At 43.4% G+C, this 20,766-nt stretch overlaps 1 long non-coding RNA gene across 1 annotated transcript in view; it reads left to right on the top strand.

The window, feature by feature from the left end:
• LOC138492665 (uncharacterized) overlaps positions 1-20,766 on the top strand; it is a 68,252-nt gene that overhangs the window by 34,042 nt on the left and 13,444 nt on the right. Inside the window, exon 3 of the long non-coding RNA XR_011276244.1 lies at positions 9,954-10,070. This is a non-coding gene — a long non-coding RNA (uncharacterized lncRNA). The remainder of the gene's footprint in view (positions 1-9,953; positions 10,071-20,766) is intronic.

Below are 20,766 nucleotides of genomic sequence, written 5' to 3'. Positions count from 1 at the left end.
CAGACGGAAATCCATGTATGCGAACAATGTTTTCGAGGAATTCTTTGGCCAGGATTGAGGCTGAAGGTAGTCCTTTTAAAGGAATAAAGTAGGCCATCTTGGAAAAAAGATCCACAATAACTAGAATGGTGTTAAACCCATTACAAGGAGGTAGATCGGTAATAAAGTCTAATGATAAGGTGTGCCATGGTGTAGGCGGAATGTCTAAACGTTGTAAGAGTCCAGCTGGTTTTTTCTTTTGACTTTTGTTTTGGGCGCAAATGCCACAAGACATCACAAATGATTTAATATCCTTTCGCCAGGTGGGCCACCAGAATTGTCTTTTAATTTTAGCTTCAGTTTTTGCAATACCTGGGTGCCCCTCCATTAGGGTATCATGATAACGGGAAATGACTAGCTCTTGTAGGTCCTTGTGTGGCAGAAATAGCCGCCCTTGGTAATAAGGCAGATCATTGGTGACAGAGTAGTCGGGGCCTTTCTTTACCCAGTCCTACAGGGCTGTAGGATCAAAGAGTTGCTGGATCTTTACCTGAAGGTCCTCTAGTGTCTGTACAGTAGTCATGCCAAGAATCCTTTGTTCTGAAATTATCGGTACTGGCTATGGGTTCACTTTTGCCTCTCCCATCCCTATGCGGGATAAGGCGTCTGCTTTACCATTCTTACAACCTGGTCGATAGGTTATCACGAAATCGAACTCGGCAAAGAACAATGCCCATCAGAGTTGACATGACGATTGGGCATTGGCTGTTTTTAAATACTGTAAGTTCCGGTGATCACAGTAATGGTATGCCTGGCACCGAGAAGATAGTGCCGCCAAGCCTTGAAGACGGATTTAATGGCTAATAACTCCTTGTTGGTAACCGCATAGTTTAACTCGGGTGCCGAGAACTTTCTGGACCAAAATGCTACTGGATGAAGCTGTCCAGATTCAGGGTCCTTTTGAGACAGGACAGCTCCCATGGCTAGACTAGATGCATCAGTTTCCACTATGTATGGAAGTTCAGGGCGCGGGTGCTTTAACAGAGGTGCAGACGTGAATTTCGCTTTCAGCTCTTGGAAGTCATTTTCAGCTTCTTCAGTCCACATAAAGCGTTTATTTTTTCGCAAGAGTGCTGTGATGGGATGTACGACATGGGTAAAATCTGGGATGAATCTGCGGTAGAAATTGGCAGAGCCGAGCATGCTTTGTACTCCTTTAACTGAACTTGGTGATGGCCACTTAAGGATTGCGTCCACCTTCCGTGAGTCCATTCGGACTCCCTTTGGGGTCAGGATAAACCCAAGGAATTCAACTTCTGTGGCATGAAAAATGCAATTTTCTAGTTTTGCATATAGTTTGTGCTGGCGCAATTTCTCAAGGACTGCTCGGACGTGCTTCACATGGTCAGATACTGAAGAGGAGTATATTAGAATATCATCGATATACACGACAACACAAACGTCAATGAGTTCACGAAGGACATCGTTCATGAAGTATTGGAAGGCTGCTGGTGCATTGCACAACCTGAAAGGCATCACCTGGTATTCGAATAACCCATACTTAGTGTGGAAGCAGTCTTCCATTAGTCGCCCTCTTTTACACGTACCGGATGGTATGCCCCCCGGAGATCTAATTTAATGTATATACAAGCGTCCTTCACTTGGTCTAGTAGTTCAGGGATCAGAGGCAACGGGTATCGGTTCTTAACAGTTATCTGGTTCAATGCGCGGTAGTCTGTGCACGTTCTGAGATCACCTTCCTTTTTGGGTACGAAGAACAAAACTGAAGATGCAGGGGACTTGGATGGGCGAATAAAGCCATTGGCAAGGTACTGATCTAAGTATTGTCATAGGTGAAGGTTCTCAGGTTCCGTAAGGGCATAGATCCTGCTACAAGGGGGTTGTGCACCGGGTATGAGATTGATTTGACAATCGTACGATCTGTGAGGAGGTAAGGTGTTTGCCTGTTCCTTTTGGAAGACATCCTGGAATTCTTGGTATTCTGGAGGTAGTTGCATGACTGCTGTGGTTACTGTGGCCAGGCCTGCGTTCTGATTTTTCTTTGGGTAACAGGTTTGTGCACAATCCGGGAAGGTTATTCTCTTCTCTCGCCAATCAATACAAGGATTATGTGTTTCCAACCAAGGTATCCCCAGTATTATTTGGAACTGTGGGGCTTTGATTAGATCAAACACAATAGTCTCTCGATGCCCATCTTGACCCAATAGTGTCATCTCTGCAGTGGAATGAGTTACGGGCCCAGAGGCAATTTCAGTTCCATCGACTGTGGTGATGACATCTGAGGTGGTTTTTCGGCAGAGAGGTAGATTCATCCTGGAAGCCAATTCATAGTCCACCTAGTTTCCTATGGCCCCGCTATCAATGTATGCACTTACTGTATGCATACGCAATGGCTGCCCTGGATCTACGAGGACCATTGGTATGATGAAATGCGAGGTCTGAGTATCCTTCTTCAAGCTAGGCAAGCGGACCTCTACGCTTGTCTGGCGTGGTCGTTTCCCGAGTCTGACTCCATATGGCTTTTATCAGCAACTCCTACCACCTTCTTAGGTGGTTTTACAGTGCAATCCAGTAGAAAATGTCCAGAAGTTCCACAATATAAACACAATTGCATTTGCTGTCTCCTTTCTCTTTCCTTCTGGGTTAAGGGTCCTTTGACACCTCCGATTTGCATGGGTTCTGAAGCATCTGCTCCTTTGAGGTTAGCGTGGGTTTTGACCAACACCTGATTCTCAAACTTGGCTCGATCAGCCTTTCTGTTCTGAAGTCTGTGATCTAACTGGACCACTAAGTCTATATATTCCGCGCAGTCTTGAGGTAGGTTCACGACTTGAGCCAAGACATCCTTGAGTTCTCCTCGAAGCCCTCGATGAAATAACGTGATTAGTTTTACCTCAGGCCATCCAGTTTCCACTATTAACCTATTAAAGGTCGCGATGTAGGATAGAAGGTCCTGGTTACCCTGTCGTAGGGACAAAAGTTTGTTATCCAGGGCCTGTCCTTGGGAGTGCCGGGCAAATAGTCTTTCCATGCTAGTTTGAAAGCCCTGAAAATCCCGAACAATTGGGTCATCCTAAGTAACTAGTGGAATTGACCAATGGGCTGCACTGCCACTGAGATATGACAATACAAAGGCTTGATTGTTTGGGAAGGCTCCAGGTCTGCATTAAAAGTGCAATAGGCATTGGTTCATAAACACGGCGAACCTCTTAGGATCTCCGGCAAAGCGTTCAGGTGGGGCTAATGGAATATGTCCTGGTAGGTTTATTTGCACAGGGTTACTCGATAACACAGGAGCTGGATTTCCCCCGGAACCAGGTAGGGGTGCTTGTCCAGCCTGGCTTTGCAATAGTTACCTAGCAAGGTCATCAGTTCGCTCCTTTGACAAAATCAGTCCTCTCCTAAGAGCATTGGTTTCTTGACGGGCGGAATGCACTTCAGCCCTCAGTTCCCCTAGTAATTGGGCCAATTGGTCAGTCTCTGAGGTATCCATAACGCCCGGGTGGGAATTTGTGGGTAGGCTTCGCGTTCTGTTACGCTAACCTAGCTCCAAATAGCCCCTAGAGGGGGTTGTTGGGCTTGCTTGGGTTAACTTGATGCCTGCTTCCGGGGTTGCTGGACTTGGTCTGGGTCCCCGGAGGTAGGCATCATGACAACTACTCTGTTTGAGGAATAGGTTAATCTCTTCAAATTGATTAGGAAAAAGGAGCTGGAAGCAATCTTTGAAAATCTGGAAGAGACAACACAGGAGCCGAAAATTCATGAATTTCTTGAGATGAAAAACAAAAGTACATTTCATCCACAAATCAACCATCCTTTGATCAATATGTTCAAACAGAAAACCACAAGAGATCTAAGACCTCTGAAATATGACACACCACACAGAAGCAACATTAGAAAACATTAACTGAAGAACATCAAAGAATTGGTGGATGATAGCACCATAACAATGAAGCAAGGAGATAAAGGCAGAGCCCTGGTAATTATGGATACCTCTCTCTACACCAATGGTTATATGAAATTACTCACAGACCCCAGAACATACTTAACTTTGGATAAGGACAAAATTAAGTCTATTAAAGAAATCATCAAGGAAACCATAAATAAAGCATCGGAAATGGACTGGATCACGAAAAAACCCTGTGAATTCCTCATTAAAAAATGTCCGGTTACACCTGTATTTTACACATTGCCGTAAATACACAAGAACAGTACGGGCCCTCCATTTAGACAAATTGTGGCAGGAACTGAAAGTGTGTTTCAACCCTTGGCAATTTATTTGGATGCTGCACTCCAACCACTGGTACAAGCAACTTCCACATTCCTCAAAAACACAACAGACTTCTTACAGACTTCGGGTACACTTGTCTGTGAAGAACCTAATTTGCTGTTATTCACAATGGATGTGCATAGCCTCTATACGTCCATACTCCACAATAAAGGAATACAAGCTCTGGAATGGTTCTTACTAAAACACAAAGACACCAACATCCACAAGGTTTTTGCAATCAAACTGATCAATATCATACTATACAATAGCTATTTCAGGTTCAATGTACAATATTACCATCGGTAGCTGGCACCTCATTGGGCTCCTCCGTAGTCCCTGTATATGCAAACATATTTATGTATTACTTTGAATGCACACATGTGCTGGAAAAACAACCACGGAAAAGGAAAATTAAATGTTGGAAAAGATATATCGACATTTTCGGAATTTGGGCAGGAACAGGGGAAGAATTACTCCAATTTTTCAACGACCTTAACGGATACAATGACGGAATAACATTTACCATTGAAATCAGGAATCCATCAATACACTTTTTGGATGTCAACATTGAACTCACAGGAGCAGTCTTTAACACTAAGATCTATAGGAAACCCACTGACATGAACAGCACTTTACATTTCAGCAGTTTCCACCCTAAACACCTGAAAGAAAATCTTCCGTATAGCCAACTTCTGAGGCTTAAGATAATCACGTTGAACTCTTAAAAATGACTACAAGATTACAACGACATGACATTAAGATTCATGGAAAGAGGCTTCCCAGAGGACACACTAGACAAGGCAGTCGTGAGGACGGAAGCACTAAGACGTAAGGAACTCCTGAAAGGCAGCACAAGGAAGGAAAACAGAAGCCTAATTCATACGCTTAAATATTCAAGCCAGAGTTACCAGATCAAGCGTATCATCCATAAACACTGGGATTTCATCAAATCCCACCCCAATCTCAACCGACTAGTCGCGGAACCACCAATGCTGGCTTACAAAAGAGGAAATAACTTTAAGGACAAACTGATCATAGCTGAAAAACCCAAAAAACTGGGACAGTCCCCTGAAGAAGCAAAAATGTGGAACATTTTCTTGTGTCAAGTGCCAACATTGTTCTAGTATCATCAAGGGTGACCATATTCGGCATCCTAATAACGGCAAAAAAAATCTCTTAAAAGTTACGCAACATGTGAGACTAAAAATGTCATCTATGCAGTCCGTTGCCCATGTGGCAAGTACTACGCTGGCAAAATAGCACGGAGGGCCAAAGACAGATGGACCAAACATAAGTCAAACATCAGAACTGCTAACACCAAATCACCGGTCTATAGACACTTCAAAGAAAATCAGCACAACACATCCCAAATAAGAGTAGTGATCCTGGAAGTTATCCACCCATTTACTAGAGGGGGTGACTTACCCCAAAAAGCTGTTGCAACAAGAATTATTTTAGATCCATAAACTAGATGCCATGACACCGCTAGAGATCAATGAAGAATACTACCTGGGCCCCTTCCATTAATATGACGTTTTCACCTATACTGTACTAATGTTGTTGTAGAATTGTATCCAGATTAAACACTGTTGAAAGATTGTGAACTCTAGATGAGACAGAGAAATACTTGTCAATTTGTCAATTCTCATTACACCAACTCTGAACGATGTATTGGATTGATTTGACCACCTGTTGGTTTACATATGTACCTCTCTCTGACCAGTTTAAGGGTATGACCAAATGTAGGTATCATATGTGCCCCAATGCACTGATCAATTTAATTTATGTTCAAACCAACCATTGATAAGCAGACTAGAGTTAGATTTCTAAATATACCCATTTGCCCCCGAGGGGTGACAATTGATTCTACATTTGACATTGAGCAACTGTCATACCCCTGGCATAGCACACAACTTCTTCCTAGCCACAGAAGCCAAATGTAGTGGACCCCTCCCACCTTGGTTGGCACAAGCTCCTGAATGCTATACACACAGGCACCCCGAAGCAGCCTAAGGGGGAAGGAGAGTTAGGGAGAGGTTGTGGATAGGCAGGGGGTGTTTGGGGTAACCGGAAAAGGGGGGCTGGACAACATACAAACATAGAACAAGCAACTTAACTGGTCTCACCCTAGCACCTAAAGTCAGGACCCTTCTTAATTAGAATACTGACTCTCCAACTTGCTGTTGTATATGTTCCCTGAGCAAGCCACAAACATAAGCACATTTAGCATGAATGAAATGTAACATAACACTTGTAACCTCCTACACCAGGAAGGTAACCATCAGGCAAGTACTTCTTACTTAGTAATGCCCCTCAACATGTGCCTCACCGCTCCTACAGTGACACCTGAACATATTGTCGACACAGAACATGACTTAGCAACATAATGACGTGATACAAATGAAATGAAACAATGAGCTGCCACAAACAAACATAATGTTACTTCATGTTAGGTCAAGATCACAGCTTTCTCTCCTAACGGATATTCAACAGTTCCGACAACTTTAGCATTGTTCTAACATGTGTTCATATTGCTTGGACATAACCCATGCGCGTTTTCCAAGCCGCACATAGTTTAGCGCGGTTGCGCCGTGATTCATACACAAGTTCTTTGAATAAAGCGATCTCCATTCCTTACAAAAGAAAACATTCCGAAGCACCGTATCAATTCATGGCAACACTTAACTGAGGCCTGGAGGAGCTCGTTGGCACCTCCCCAGGTAACGATGTCTCCCGCGTTGTACGGTCTCCCTTCCGTGCTCTGCTCTGCTTCAGCGAGATGGTTGCTTATGCTCACAGCGTTTCACCGCCGGGCCCGTTCCTTGTGAATACACCGCCGAGCCCACGTCCTGCATGGAATACTTCCCCACGTTCCTCGACTGCACCCCTGCTCCCTCTGGCCTGTGCCTGCCACGCCAACAATCACCAACAGGCAGCACGGGCCGAAGGAGCTCTTAAATAGTAGTTGGCTGCTCCTGCCTCATTCCAACCAACTGCCGCTCAAAGACTCATGGCAATTGTAGTTTTTTACGTCTTCTTGCACAAAAAACTCTGAAAGAATCTCCTTTCAAGCACTGCAGTCCCTTTTTCCTCACAGCAACTTGTACAAATTTACCACTGGTACACAGGCACCTACTGGTGATTTGGTAACTATATCAAGGAATATGGCTGTTCCTTACGTAAGTGACCACTAGTCTAGAGAACATCAGCAATATACATCGCAATAATCGCCAAGATATAATTCTTCTAAACCGGAATGTTGTAGGTTATTTTGTTCTATACTACTTCACTAAACACTGCAAATCTAGCTTCATTATACTTTGAAGCCCCGTTGTCACAAGTTTCTCTTTTTCTCACCTGTTTTTCCTTGCTTGTGACCTTCTTGGGTGCAACTTCCTTTTTTCTCACTGTCCGAGACTTGTACAGGCCGGGGCGCGAGTCTTCGGGTTCCAGTGTGAGGTAGCCGGCTGTCCTAGCCAGATGGCGTTCAGTATCCAGGAATGTAGTCGTGAATCCAGGAAGGAGGTAAGAGTTCCACGGTCAGAGAGTGTCTGGAACCCCACAGGACCGAGCACAAGACGAATCCGGAAAGAGGATACGGGCTAGCGGGTAAGGAGAGAGTTGGACGGGATTCCAGGAAACAAAGGAAAGAAAAAAGGAAAGGTAAGGAACTGGAGATAGCACGGGAAGTGGACTCGAAACACACATCTAGCAACTCCAAGCAGTTGCGTTGAGATGCGCAGAGCCGCGGGGGCGTGTCTGTTTTCTAGGAAGTCGAGCATTGCGCGCAAAGGCTAGAGCGCAGCGTTTCAGGCCCGTCGGCCATGTTGGAAGGATCACTGAATTCATGCCGCGGTGCATCATGGACCATGAAGTCCAAAAAGGGCGAATTCGGTGGTTTATGACACCCATTGCTTGAGGTTATGTTTTATTTTTACATTACACTGGGAGCACACATGTGTTCCTGTGTTCCTACAGTTAATCAGTTCTTACGAGTATTAGCATTTTAACACCTCACTACAAAGTGGAACTCTACGTTGACATCCTAGTCTTACTTTTATTTTCAGATTATTCTTAGTTTACAATTAGGTCATCAGTGACAATAACATGGAGGCCCACATACACTAAGGCCCTTTGTTTAATAAATGCAGCATCGATTGCCTGTGACATCACACGCGCATGCACGTGGTGATGTCACTGCTATATGTGAATCTCATCACTACTATTACACCCCTTTATCTATAAGACCTAAGTATGTTACTCAAGCAAACCATCAATGCATGCGGACATGACTTAATCTGTTGTATTTTCAAAATGCACCCCTAATCTAATTCAGTTATTACGGCGGACCCAGCTGTGATGTCACACGCGCATACGCGTGATGACATCACAGGGAGTAATGATTTCTGAAACTGCAATTTCATGTCAACAGAGTTACCACAGTGGTTGACTTTTGAAAGCATCTGGGCAGATGCATTTAGCAGAAGCCCTCGTTATTATCAACAAAATCCCAATCTTGTTTTAACAATTACGGTGGGCTCGGCTGTGATGTCACTTACGCATGCGCCTGGTGACATCAGAGGTAGCCGCCAGCATAAATAGCGACAGTCTTCACAAGCCAACAGCAGCGGCTTGGGGAGAACCATTGTTTCCAGTTTCATAGAAACCACAAGTAAGTCAAGAAGTGACCTTATGGCACTCCTCCACTTCTAATTCTTCTCTCCGTATAGGCTAATAGTACTGTATTTTACTCTCCCCTCAAAAAATGTCATCATCTACTTTGGGGTTCCTAGTGACTGTTTCGAAGGTCAACGTTTCAACTGACAAAAATTTCCAACACAAAAGTGTCGAAAATAAAAAGTTTGAATTTTTATTTTTTTATTTTGATGGGGGGGTCCCCCCCAAACTCCTGTTTTTTAAAAAACACTTATTTAACTATACTAAATTAAAATAAACCCTTTACTATGAAAACATTTATTTGAAACTTTTTTTTTCTGTACTTTTGTTTCATAACTTTTGCTATTCGAAACTATTGATTTAAAACCTTGCCTGGACACCCTACTTTGGCACATTGCAGATGCATTGGTAGACCACATGGACATACACTAGTGCAGTTGGCACCTTATCTTCCTGGAAACGCTCTTAACCTACTGAGAATCCGTTTGGGTAAGACCTCATTTATCCATTTACAGATTACACCATTGTAATCATGGATATTTACAACCCAGTGACACATGTCTAAGTTAAAAACTATGTCTTTTTCAGATTAGAGTGAATCTTTTTCAAGACTGAGGTAACCCAAGGGGGATACAACTGGAAAGTTGTATCTTTGCCTAAACTTGACAACATAAGGAACAAATTGGAGGTCAGCACCTTCTTTATGAGTATACAAATGTGTTTTTTACACTATAGTACAGATAATCACTAAGAGATGAAGGGCAAACATTAACTTAACACAGATTTATAACATTGAAGGGTATTTACATGTTATTATTTTGAACCATCATTCAATTATAAATTGATTAGAAATGCAATCATTTTGTGTTAAGTCGTTACAAATATAAGTATTGTATGATCATGAGAAAATGTTTTCTGAAATTGAAAATGTATTAGAATTACAACATCTGTATGTATAAGTATTTCCATGAGACTTATTGAGTTTATTTTTTACTTTTCTTTATAGATTAAATTGAAATTTCTCTCCCCTGATGAAGAGTTATACTCAAAACGTGTTGGGCCACTTGAACAATAAATATGTACACACGGTCAGAATCAAGGAGATCAACTAACCCATCGAATGGTAATTTGAATTATTTTTTATGAAATTATTGTTTATATAAATATTAATAAGCATCATAGAATTATATATGAATCTCAATGAGATAAGTGGTTATCTACATCAGGACAGCACGCTTGATCATTGTTTACACTAAGAATTTGGCTTTAGTATTAGGCCACAGACAGTTTGCAGGGGACGTGAGTTCGCTCTTAGAAAAAACATTTTCCCCCTTACATATGGTGTCAGGAGTGGAATGTGATTCAACTGATAAAAATGGAAATCCATGCTAATAATTGTGCTACCGCTGGTAGGGGAAAATAAGATAGTTGATCTCCTTGATTCTGACCGTGTATACACAATAAAAGAGGTGCTGTTCTCTCAATTGGGTATCCCACCTGGTCAATGGAATCTGTTCTTTAAGACCCAAGTGTTGCTAGATACCCTTCCTCTCTCTCATTACCACATACAACTGTGGAACCGATTAATTAAAAAAGTTCAACCGTCTTTTTTTCCTACATCCGCACTAGTGCCCTGAATCCAACTCCTTCCGAACCCCCTTTTTTTAAAATACCCAGTCATTTTCCATTGCGGGACCATCAGGTTTAGGGATAAATCCACCAGAGCCCATTGCTTCGACAGATGAAGAGTCTGATGGTTTCAAGACCTTAACCGTCAGAATTGAAAGTTTCCTTTCTGATTCAGAACCATCTACAGAAGGAACCCTTACACCATCCGAAGAAATGGCCGACTTAGCCAAAGTTATCGACCAGTTAGCAGCCCATCACTTAGTCAATGTTATCGACCAGTTAGCAGCCCATCAGATGCAGGCCGAGATTAGACTTCAAGAAAATTTAGCTAAGCTAATTGAACTGCAACCAAGGCCCTTAGTACTACAGGGGGTGCTTAAACCCTATCTTGAAAGCGAAGATTTAGGAATTTATTCTAAATTCGAACACCTAGCTGAACAACTAGGATGGGAAGAGAACCTTAAAATATGCTATATAGCCCCTCTCATGAGAGGCGAATTAAAAACCTCCTATCAGCTACTAAATCATTACCAAGGAGCCACCTTTCGATCCATCAAAGGAGGGCTGCTTAAAAGAGTACGGCAAACCTGCAATTTTTATCGGCAGAAATTGAGGGCAATTAGATTGAACCCTGGGATTAGTGAAAAATCATTAGAAGAACTGACAGAAGTGATGACTTTGGTACATTTCACTAACTCCTTACCCCCTTTTTGCAGAAGGCCACTCTACAACTAAATTTACCTACTCTAGCAATAGCTATAGAAACTGCACAAAACCATTCAGAGGCAGCTAAACATTTCCACTCAGTCCATCGCTGGGAGGAACCGAATGATCATAACCCTGTCCACCGGCCTCCAACTCGGGAATAGATGAACCAGGGGGGTTGTTCCGAAGTAAGGAAGGCGTGACACGAGAGAGAGTGGAGATCAGGAAGATCGACTTGAAAACCAAAGTTGAAAGTAGAATAGAGGATGTAAAAGGGGGCAAGCCACCTCCCCCAGTCTGTTTCTCCTGTGGAGAAACAGGACGCTTAACTAGACACTGCCCAAAGAATATAAAAGATAAACCTATGGAAATAGGATGTTTAAAGGGCGAAGAGTGGGAAGAACCCATGGAAGAGCCAGAGACCTTTAGCATCTGTGTATGTCAGAAACCAAACCGAATTTTACTATGAAAAGGCTTGGATAAACAACAGACAAGTAGGGGCCTTAATTGACTCAGGGAGTAAACAAACGCTATGCAAGCTGATTTGTTTTCAATAAAAGACCTAGATGACGCAGCCCTAGTCATTGGTACATGTGTACATGGGGACAACGAAGTGTACCCTAAGATACCTGTACGCACTGACATCTGGGGTGAATCATGCGAAGTACCATCAGCCATCATTCCAGGTCCCCCCCTAAGAAATTATTCTAGGGACGGACTTCCTCACATTCTCTACTCTTTTACAGGAGACTGCACTTCCTTGTCTGGATTTTCTACCCCAGAGTTCTTGGCAGGCAAACTATTACTCCCAAAACACTCACATATGGAATTGGGAAAAGTCTGAAACCCTAAAACCCAACATAGACCATAAATCCCAATGCATAGGTTATTGTAGAGAGACCAGTACAACCACCCCACCTCTATCTATAATGACAAAACCGGATCAGTGGAATATGCAAGATCTCATGGGCATCTCTCTTCCCTATTCACTTCCAGGTATTAGCAACATAGGACATAGGCAAAGAATAGGGATATCCACCTTGCATAGGGTAAGGGTATGTGAGAAACTGGAAGGTGTCTCCCTTACTAGTCCCCAGGGGTCTGTCATTCAGTTGGCCAGGACACGGCCATTGCTATTGGATCCAGTTCGTGGGGGTGGACTAGTGAGGGAGGATCACCCGGATGGGCGGTCCTCGGGGAGTGGAAGTGGGACACTGACGGGTGAGACGTGGTATCCCCTTTGGTTACTACCTTTTCCCCAACCTACCACGTAGGATACTCCAACACTCTACCACTGCCCGCTTTTCCAACACAAACACTTTCGCATATCATGAAAGACGACGGACAAACACCAAAGCCGTTTACCTGACATGTCCCAACACAAGGGTCAGGCAAATTCAGGCAATTGACCAGGATCACACACACCTGACGGCTCTTTCCCTTCCCCACAGGGATAAAAGGTGGAGCATGAGAGCACAATACGAGCAAGGCAGACCACACGACGAGACAGCAATTCAAGCATGGCTGTTCAAGAGGAGGAGAAAGGCGGCGAGAACCAAAAGGCCGACACAGGGAGAAGCGACCTTGCCCTTTCCGACCCAGACCCGCAAGTCCTCCGTTGAAGGAAAAGCAAGACCGCGAACAATAGCTCAAGTGTGTTGCAGCAGATGTCAATGGTACACAGAGCGTGCCTACGCTGATAAGCAGGACTGAGGGAGATGCCTGCTACCATGGTACCGGCCTTGACTTCAGATACAATGCAAGCCAAGTGGTTAATCACAGCCGTTGAGTCAAGGGGAGAATCGATAACAAACCAAACTGTGTTGAATGAAAGTCGCAAAGTGGCACATTGAGAAAGGTTGAGAGAACTTTAAAAGGTTAAGGGAAGACCAGCTGCAGAGGGGACCAGCACCACGTGGGTACTCACTCGAGAGACTAGTATACAGTCTATATAACAAATAGTAAATAACAAATTGAACTTATAACGAAAAATAAATAACAAAAACAAATAACGAAAATGCATGTGGGGGTGGGGTATAGAGTTAAATCTTGGGGGGAAGCAGTTGGGGTGGATTCTTAGCCAGGGTAAACAGGGTTTTGGGGGGACCCGGCCCCCTCCAGCAAAAGAACATTTTCTTTTGTAATTTTTCATTATACATTCATTCATTCTTAATTGATTTGTTAATAAGACATGTAACCGAGAGACTCCAGTTGATCCTGTGTGATTGAAACTACTGATACAAGAAGGCTGCAGGAGAGCTTCCAAGAAACGTCAAAGTGGTCCTATAGGCATCGAAAAATCCCTTTACAGTCTAGAGTCTTTGACCGACAAACCATTGAAAATGCAAGGGAAGTGAATCCCACATCAAGAGAAAGCAAAAGGAATTGTGTGTTGACAAAAGTGAACCTGACAGAAGGATGTCCATGGTGAACTGTTTAAAAAGACATTAAGATTTGTGAATGCCAAGGAGAAAATATCTTTGCAAAAGCCAGACTAAACTCGACGGAGGGAGGCAAATGATTGGAAAGGGTCTGAGCCCAGAAGAGGGAGATCCAGAGGTGAGAAGCCATCACCCCAACGACACGTGGATGCAATCGAAAAATCATTTTGAATATAAGCCAGAGTGAACCCAACGGAAGGGCGGCTGATATTCGAGAGGAGTCTGCGCCTGGAAGAGGGGGGGCCAAGGGTTGAAGAATCATCACCACAAGTGCAATCCGAAAGGAACTTTTTGTTATGTTGAACCTATCAGGCTATAGGAAGCAAGAAAGCTAACCTCTGAAGGTCCTGATTTCGATAAGAACTGTGTGTGGATCTGAGCACGGAAGAGGGGATTCTAGGGGTGAAAAGGCATCACCTAACATAAAAGTTGAAAGGAACTTTTTGTTTGTTATTTTTGGAGGTTATCAGTTCCTCAGAGGCAAGAGAATTTGTGTAGAAAAGACACTTAACCACTGAAGGTCCTGATAGCTGAAGCTTGGACTTTTTTCTCGTGCTGAGAAAGCTCGACTGTGTGCTGTGCTCAGGAGTCCCACCTTGTCCTGTGCTCAAAACATAGGGAAGGGAGACCCCCTGGCTACCACATGCTGACTTATCATTTGTAAACACTATTTTTTTTTTGGGAAATGTTTCCCATACTCATTTTGTATTGAGTTGTAAGGACTGGAGATTGGTTTTTAAATATAGGCCTTTTTATTTAACAAGACGCCACTAGGACTGGCTTATTTTTCATTTGATGGTCATAGCTTGCTCCCATTTTAGCTTTAGGTTTAGATGAGGCGTTTTTCGAACCTGCATATTCAGTTTAATAAACACCCTTGAACTGTGATCACTTGTGTGTCTATTCTTGATACCATATATTCCTTAAACTATGTACATGTAATAAAGTCTATGCAATCATGGTATTAACAGTATTGAGAAGAGCCTTACCTTACATACACCTCAATGTGCTCTTTTTAATCCACTGACTGTCGGTCTACAGAATCCTTAACTGTTCACAGCGCTGTTTCTTTCAAACTATCGTAAGTTCAAATACATCATTGCAACATCATGTGATCTAAGCTCACACCATTTCTACCATGTACATAGGTGCCTGTTAAAGTTGTGTGCCCAAACTAGCGCCCATCATGGAATATATTAGGCTAGATATTGCAACAATACGTTAACGTAAAACCTAACGTATCTCGTGTGCAATTATCTATTTAGTGACAAGCTCATCTTAAGCCACTGTAATGCCTATTCCAGTTATCCGCCAACGATTTCAAAGACCCCTACAGAACACAAGTAATAGCGTACATGTGTAGGGCTTTGATCTCTCTCCTTGTGTATTTCAACAGTGTGGTTGTGTTACACAGGTATCACGTCTCTGTAAAGGCCCAATTAAACTGATAGCAACTCACACCATTTCTCTTGGAATCATTAACGCTATTCGAAGTATATGTAAAAAGAATAGCAGCCATATTGAATTAGGATATGTATAGTCCCATCAATATGTCAATGTTTCCAATACTGTTCTTTATCAAAAAGTGTGAGTTTAAAGAAACATGAGGCAAGCCCCAAAGGAAGATTCCTGAGGCATGATTTAATGCACATTATCTGATTACACTCGATGCCATGAATTTGAAAAGCAAAATTCATGGGCTGCTGCTAACATTATTCTAATATTTTAAAAGGGTGATATGTTTAACCCTTGTAATTATCGCCCAATATCCCTTTTGGACGCAAGCAGAAAAGTGTTTTCCACATTATTAGTAAAGGAGTTATAGAATTCGGCTGAAAATTAAAATCTGTACAACGCATATAAGGCTGGTTTTAGGAAGGAGATGGTTACCTCTCAAAATGGTTTATATTGCTTTCTTAGATTTGGCCCAAGCTTTTGACTGTGTAAATAGAGGCAGGATCTGAAAAAAATGACAGGAAAAGAACTGCCCAACACATCTTTTGGAATATTTTAATTTCCCTGCTTACGGATTCTCGTGTTCGCATCAGACTGGATCAAAATGGAAAGTTCAGTAGATGGATTAAGACCAGCCATGGGTTGCGACACGGTTGTGTTTTAGCCCTGTTTTTATTACATTTTTATATACACGACACTGCTTGAGCTTTTATTAATATTCACACCAATCCTCTGCGGCTGGGTCTTCTCCAGGTCCAGTATATGGCATATGCAGACAATATTGTTTTATGTGAACTTGCGGCTGTTGCCTTCAACAAGGTTTGGAGGTAGTGCATTATTTTATGAAGGATTTGGATTTGACCATAAATGTCCATAAAACAAATGTTTTGATAATTATATGGAAGCCACAATCATCAAAGTTTGCATGTTTAATTTCAATTTGGGCAAAGCAAAAATAGAACTGGTAGCAGAGTACAGATACCTAGGAAGTATGGTCCACAATAGCTTAAATATGAAGCAAGATACACATTTAAGAAAAATTGGCCAGGCTAAAGTTGCCTCAGTGCAACTGAGATTTCTGCATAAGCTTTTTGGTAAGTTCTCAATCCTGCCTCTGCTGAAATGTTACCATCAGAAAATTCTGCCAAGGATCATATTGGGGCCCAAACACATGAGGAAAGTTTGAACTGGGTCATGGTTGAGACAGCCATATGAAGAAGAACATTAGATCTCCCAATGGGCGTGCCAATATCTATGATAAGACATGAACTCGACCTGGTGTCAATTCAAGCCCGCATAAATTGGCAAGTATTATAGCTTTTTGTGAAATTATTGTGCCTTACATTTGTTGTCTATGTTGTTGCATGGTCAGTTCAAATTCGATACTTGTAACGTATTAAAGAGCACCAATAAAGACATACACAAGTCATCACAGTTCAAGGGTGTTTATTAAACTGTACAGGTAGGTTGGGAAAATGTCCACTCTAAACCTAAGTCTAAAATGGGAGCAAGCTACAATGATCAAATAATAATAAGGCAGTCCTAGTGGCGACTTGTCAAATAAAAGGGCCTGTACTAAAAAAAAAATCGATTGCCAATCCTTACAACTAAATACAAAAGGATATGGGATAGTGTTCACCAGAAAGAAACAAGTGTTCACAAATGATATGTCACTATATTGTAGCCAGAGGTCTCCCTTCACCACGTTTTGAGCACGGGACAAGGCGTGGCTCCTGAGCATAGCACACTCTCAAGCTTTCCCAGCACAAGACTACAGTTCCGTTATCAAGTATCAGCATCTTCGGTGGTTAAGTCTCTTTTCTACAAAAAAGTCTCTGGCCTCCGAGGACCTGATGTGTTCAAAATAACAAACAAAAAGTTCCTTTCCATATGTGCGTTGGGTGATGACTTTCCATCCCTGGATTCCCCTCATCCGGGCTCAGAACCACAAAAGTTCATAGCGATATCAGGAACTTCAGTGTGATGTCTCTTGCTTACGAGGGTCTGATATGTTAAGAATAACAAAAGAAAAGATCCTTTCTAATTGTACTTAGGGAGCTGATTCTTCACCCCTTGGTCCCCCTCTTCTGGGCTCAGTCCCCTCTCGAATGTCAGCCTCCCTCCCCCGAGTTCACTATGGCCTCTATTCCAAGAGATTTTATCTGTTACATTCACGTATCCTTGGGTGATGGCTTTTCACCCCTGGATCCTCCTCTTCCAGGCCGAGTTCCTTCTCGGCTGTTTGCCTCCCTCCGTGGAGTTCACTACGGCTTTTATCTCATAATATTCTCACCTTTTGCATTCACAAGTCTTAATGTCTTTTTAAACAATCACCTGTGGACATCCCTCCGTCGGGTTCACTCTCGTAAACACAATGTTCTTTGGGGCATCATGCTTCACCCTTTTTGTCCGCATCCCTCCGTCGGGTTCACTCTTGCCAACCATACAGTTCCTTCTCCTTTCTTACTATACAGGATCCGTCTCCTTTAGCTTTCTAGTTACGTGCCAATCAAAGATTTTTGACTGCACAAGGGGTTTTGCTACACCCCTGTATGACCACTTTGACCTTTTCCTTGCTGCTCTCTTACGGCCTTCTGGTTTCTGTAGTTTCAACAGTAGGGGTATTAAGCAGAGTCTCCCGAGTGAGTACCCATCTTGTGCCAGACGCCTCTGTAGCTGGTTTTCCCCTGTAGAGTTAACAGTTGATTTCCCTTTAATTTACCATTTACAACTTTAATTATCACAGTTTGGTTTCTTATCGGTTCTCCCCTCGACTCACCGGCTGTGAGGAACCGCCTGGCTTTTCCTGTCTCTGGCGACAAGGACTGTACCATTGTAGCAAGCATCTCTACCTGTCCTGCTTATCTGTGTAGGAGGGCTTTGTGTACCGTTGACATCTGCTGCAACACACGCTGGCTATTGTTCACGGTCTAATGATTCCTTTCACGGAGGCTTTGCGGGTCTGGGTCGGAAAGGGTAAGGTCTCTTCTCTCCCAGTCGCCCCTACAGTTCTCGCTGCCTTTCCCCACCTCTTGAAATGCCGTACTTGGATAGCTGTCTCGTCGTGCGGTCTACCTTGCTCGTAGTGTACTCTCATGCTCCACCTTTTATCCCTGTGAGGAAGAGAAAGGGCCGTTGGGTGTGTGTGCTTCTGCTTAATTGCCTGAACATTGTGTTGGGACATGATATGATATTTTATTTATATTGCGCTCGTGCACAAGTGTTTCAGAGCGCTACCAGGCAAAGGCAGGGGTACAGGAGAGAACAAAAACCACGATCTTTCAAGGCCCAGTGATATTGAGAACGCGCAAGTGCATGGGAGAGGGAAAAGGGGAAAGTGCATGGAAGGGGGGATAGGTGGAAAGTGCGGAACAGAGGAGAAAAAAATAATTTAAAAGTTAAATAAATAAAAAAAAGGTGGTAGTGCAGCCAGCAAGTGGCAGAGGGAGAGGTTGAGCAGATAGGGTATATCTGAATAAGTGCAGAAGAGAAGTGGATGGGGGACTGTATGGGTACAGATAAAGACCCCAGTGCAAGAGGTGGCCCAGAGGCAGTGCAGGAGAGTGGCTGGGTGAGCAGGTACCTGGGCCCGAAGGACAGAGGGTGGCCAGGTGCACTGTGCCGAGAGAGAAAACAGATCAGCAGGGGAGAAAAGGGGCAAAGGCAGAAGAGAAGAGATGGGTCTTGAGGTGCTTGCGGAACCGCAGATGGTTCTCCTTAAGTTTCAAGGTGACAGGGAGGCTGTTCCAAAGGGAGGCCACAGCCTAAGACAGAAATCTACCCCCAGCTCGTTTCTTTGAAAAACGACTGACCCTGAGGGAGATAGAAGTAGAGGTGTGAAGGGCTTGCGAGGGGAGGTATTTGTGGAGGGTTAGTTGAAGGTATTTTGGACCAATACCCCAGGTAAACGGCTCCAGTGTTAGTCTGTTGTCTTCCATGGTGTAAAACGTGTTTGTGTTGGAAAAGGGGTGCGGAGGGGTAGAGTGTCTGAGTATCCTATGTCATAGGATGGGGAAAAAGTGTCAATAGAAGGGGGGTACCGCATCTCACCCGCTGGTATCCCACCTCCATTCCCCAAGGACCCCTCACCTAGGTGATCCTCCTGCACTGGTCCACACCCAGGAACTGGATTCAATAGCGATGGCCGTGTCCTGGCCACCTGGATGACAGATCCCCGGGGACTAGTAAGTGAGACAACTTCAGGTTTCTCACAGTAGCAAAATGCAAAATTTTGTTGGATGGGACATGTTGTTGGATGATCTGCTATATGCGCAAACCGATTGAAACAAAATCTAAATCAACTGGCCTGGTACCAGAGCAGGCAGGAATGTCCACTTTCACCCTTTCTCTTAAACCTGGAACTGGAGCCTCTAGTGGCTTATTCTCAGACAGGAACAGGGTCTTCGAGGCCTAAGGGTAGGAAATCGTGAAATTAAAGTTCTGTGCTATGCGAATGATATGACCATCATTCTGGCCAGCCCAAAATAAGGAAGGGGAAGATTAAGAAGCATGTTTGAGGAAGTAGGTCTCTTATCAGGCCACAAAATTAATTGGGGGAAATCGGTATTCGTTCCACTTGATACCTCATGCCCATGTGAAGACTTGACTGCATGGAATTGTCAGAGGGCAGAAGTGTAAAGTACTTGGGAGTTCACATTGTCCGACATCTGAAGAGGATAGTTGAATTTAATGTAGTTAATGTAGTAGAGGTTCTTCAACGGGATGTGCAAAAATGGGTTCGCCTGACGCTTCATATTTGGACAAAGATTAACGCAATTAAAATGGTGCTTTTACCTAAGGTTCTTTACATTATTCAGTCACTCCCTCTGAAGTTTCCGAAGGAAGGTGCTCAGAAGTATTGATACTGTTTTTCAGAATTTTTTATGGGGAAAGGGTAGGAGGCCTAGGATTCCACAATACATTTTAGTGCGTGTGGTGCATGAGGGGGGGTTTGGATACCCTAATCTAGAACATTATCACAGGGAGTTCCTATTGAAAGAGTCTTCACTTTATTTAGCTGAGAGAGGTAATTGCATGCCACTCTGGATGTCTATAGAAAAGCTAGATTTTTACCATAAACTTTGTGTGATGTATATTCCATGTGGAAGATGCCCAACTTAGCTGTTAAATTACCCATTACTGAGGCAACTAGAGATGCACTTGTTTCAAGGATGGTAGGCTGATATGATATGATGTCATATATTATGATATGGCATTTATAACGCGCCTATACACAAGTGTTTCAAGGCGTGACGAGGCAAGGGAGGGGCAACAGAGGGAAGACAGAGACCACGGTCCTACTAGGCCAGGTGACATTAAGATCGCAAAAGTGCAGAGGAGGGAGCGAAGGGGGAAGGGAGGGGGCAGTGCAGTACATAGGATAATGGTAAATTAAAGACAATAAATAAAAGTGCAGCCAGCTGGTGGCAGTGCAAGGGTAAGTGCAGACATCAGGTGTCAAGTGCTAGTAGGGGCTGTAGGGATACAGAAACAGTCCCTGAGTGCAGGGGCAGACAGGGGGGCAGTGCGGGTGTGCAGCTGGCGGGACAGGGACCTGGACCTGAGAAAGGTGGGTATCCAGGTAACCAG

This window comes from Ambystoma mexicanum, chromosome 10 (assembly GCF_040938575.1).
Source record: "Ambystoma mexicanum isolate Mex_15411 chromosome 10, UKY_AmexF1_1, whole genome shotgun sequence".
Lineage (NCBI taxonomy): Eukaryota > Metazoa > Chordata > Amphibia > Caudata > Ambystomatidae > Ambystoma > Ambystoma mexicanum.
This window is presented reverse-complemented; position numbering and strand designations above follow the sequence as displayed.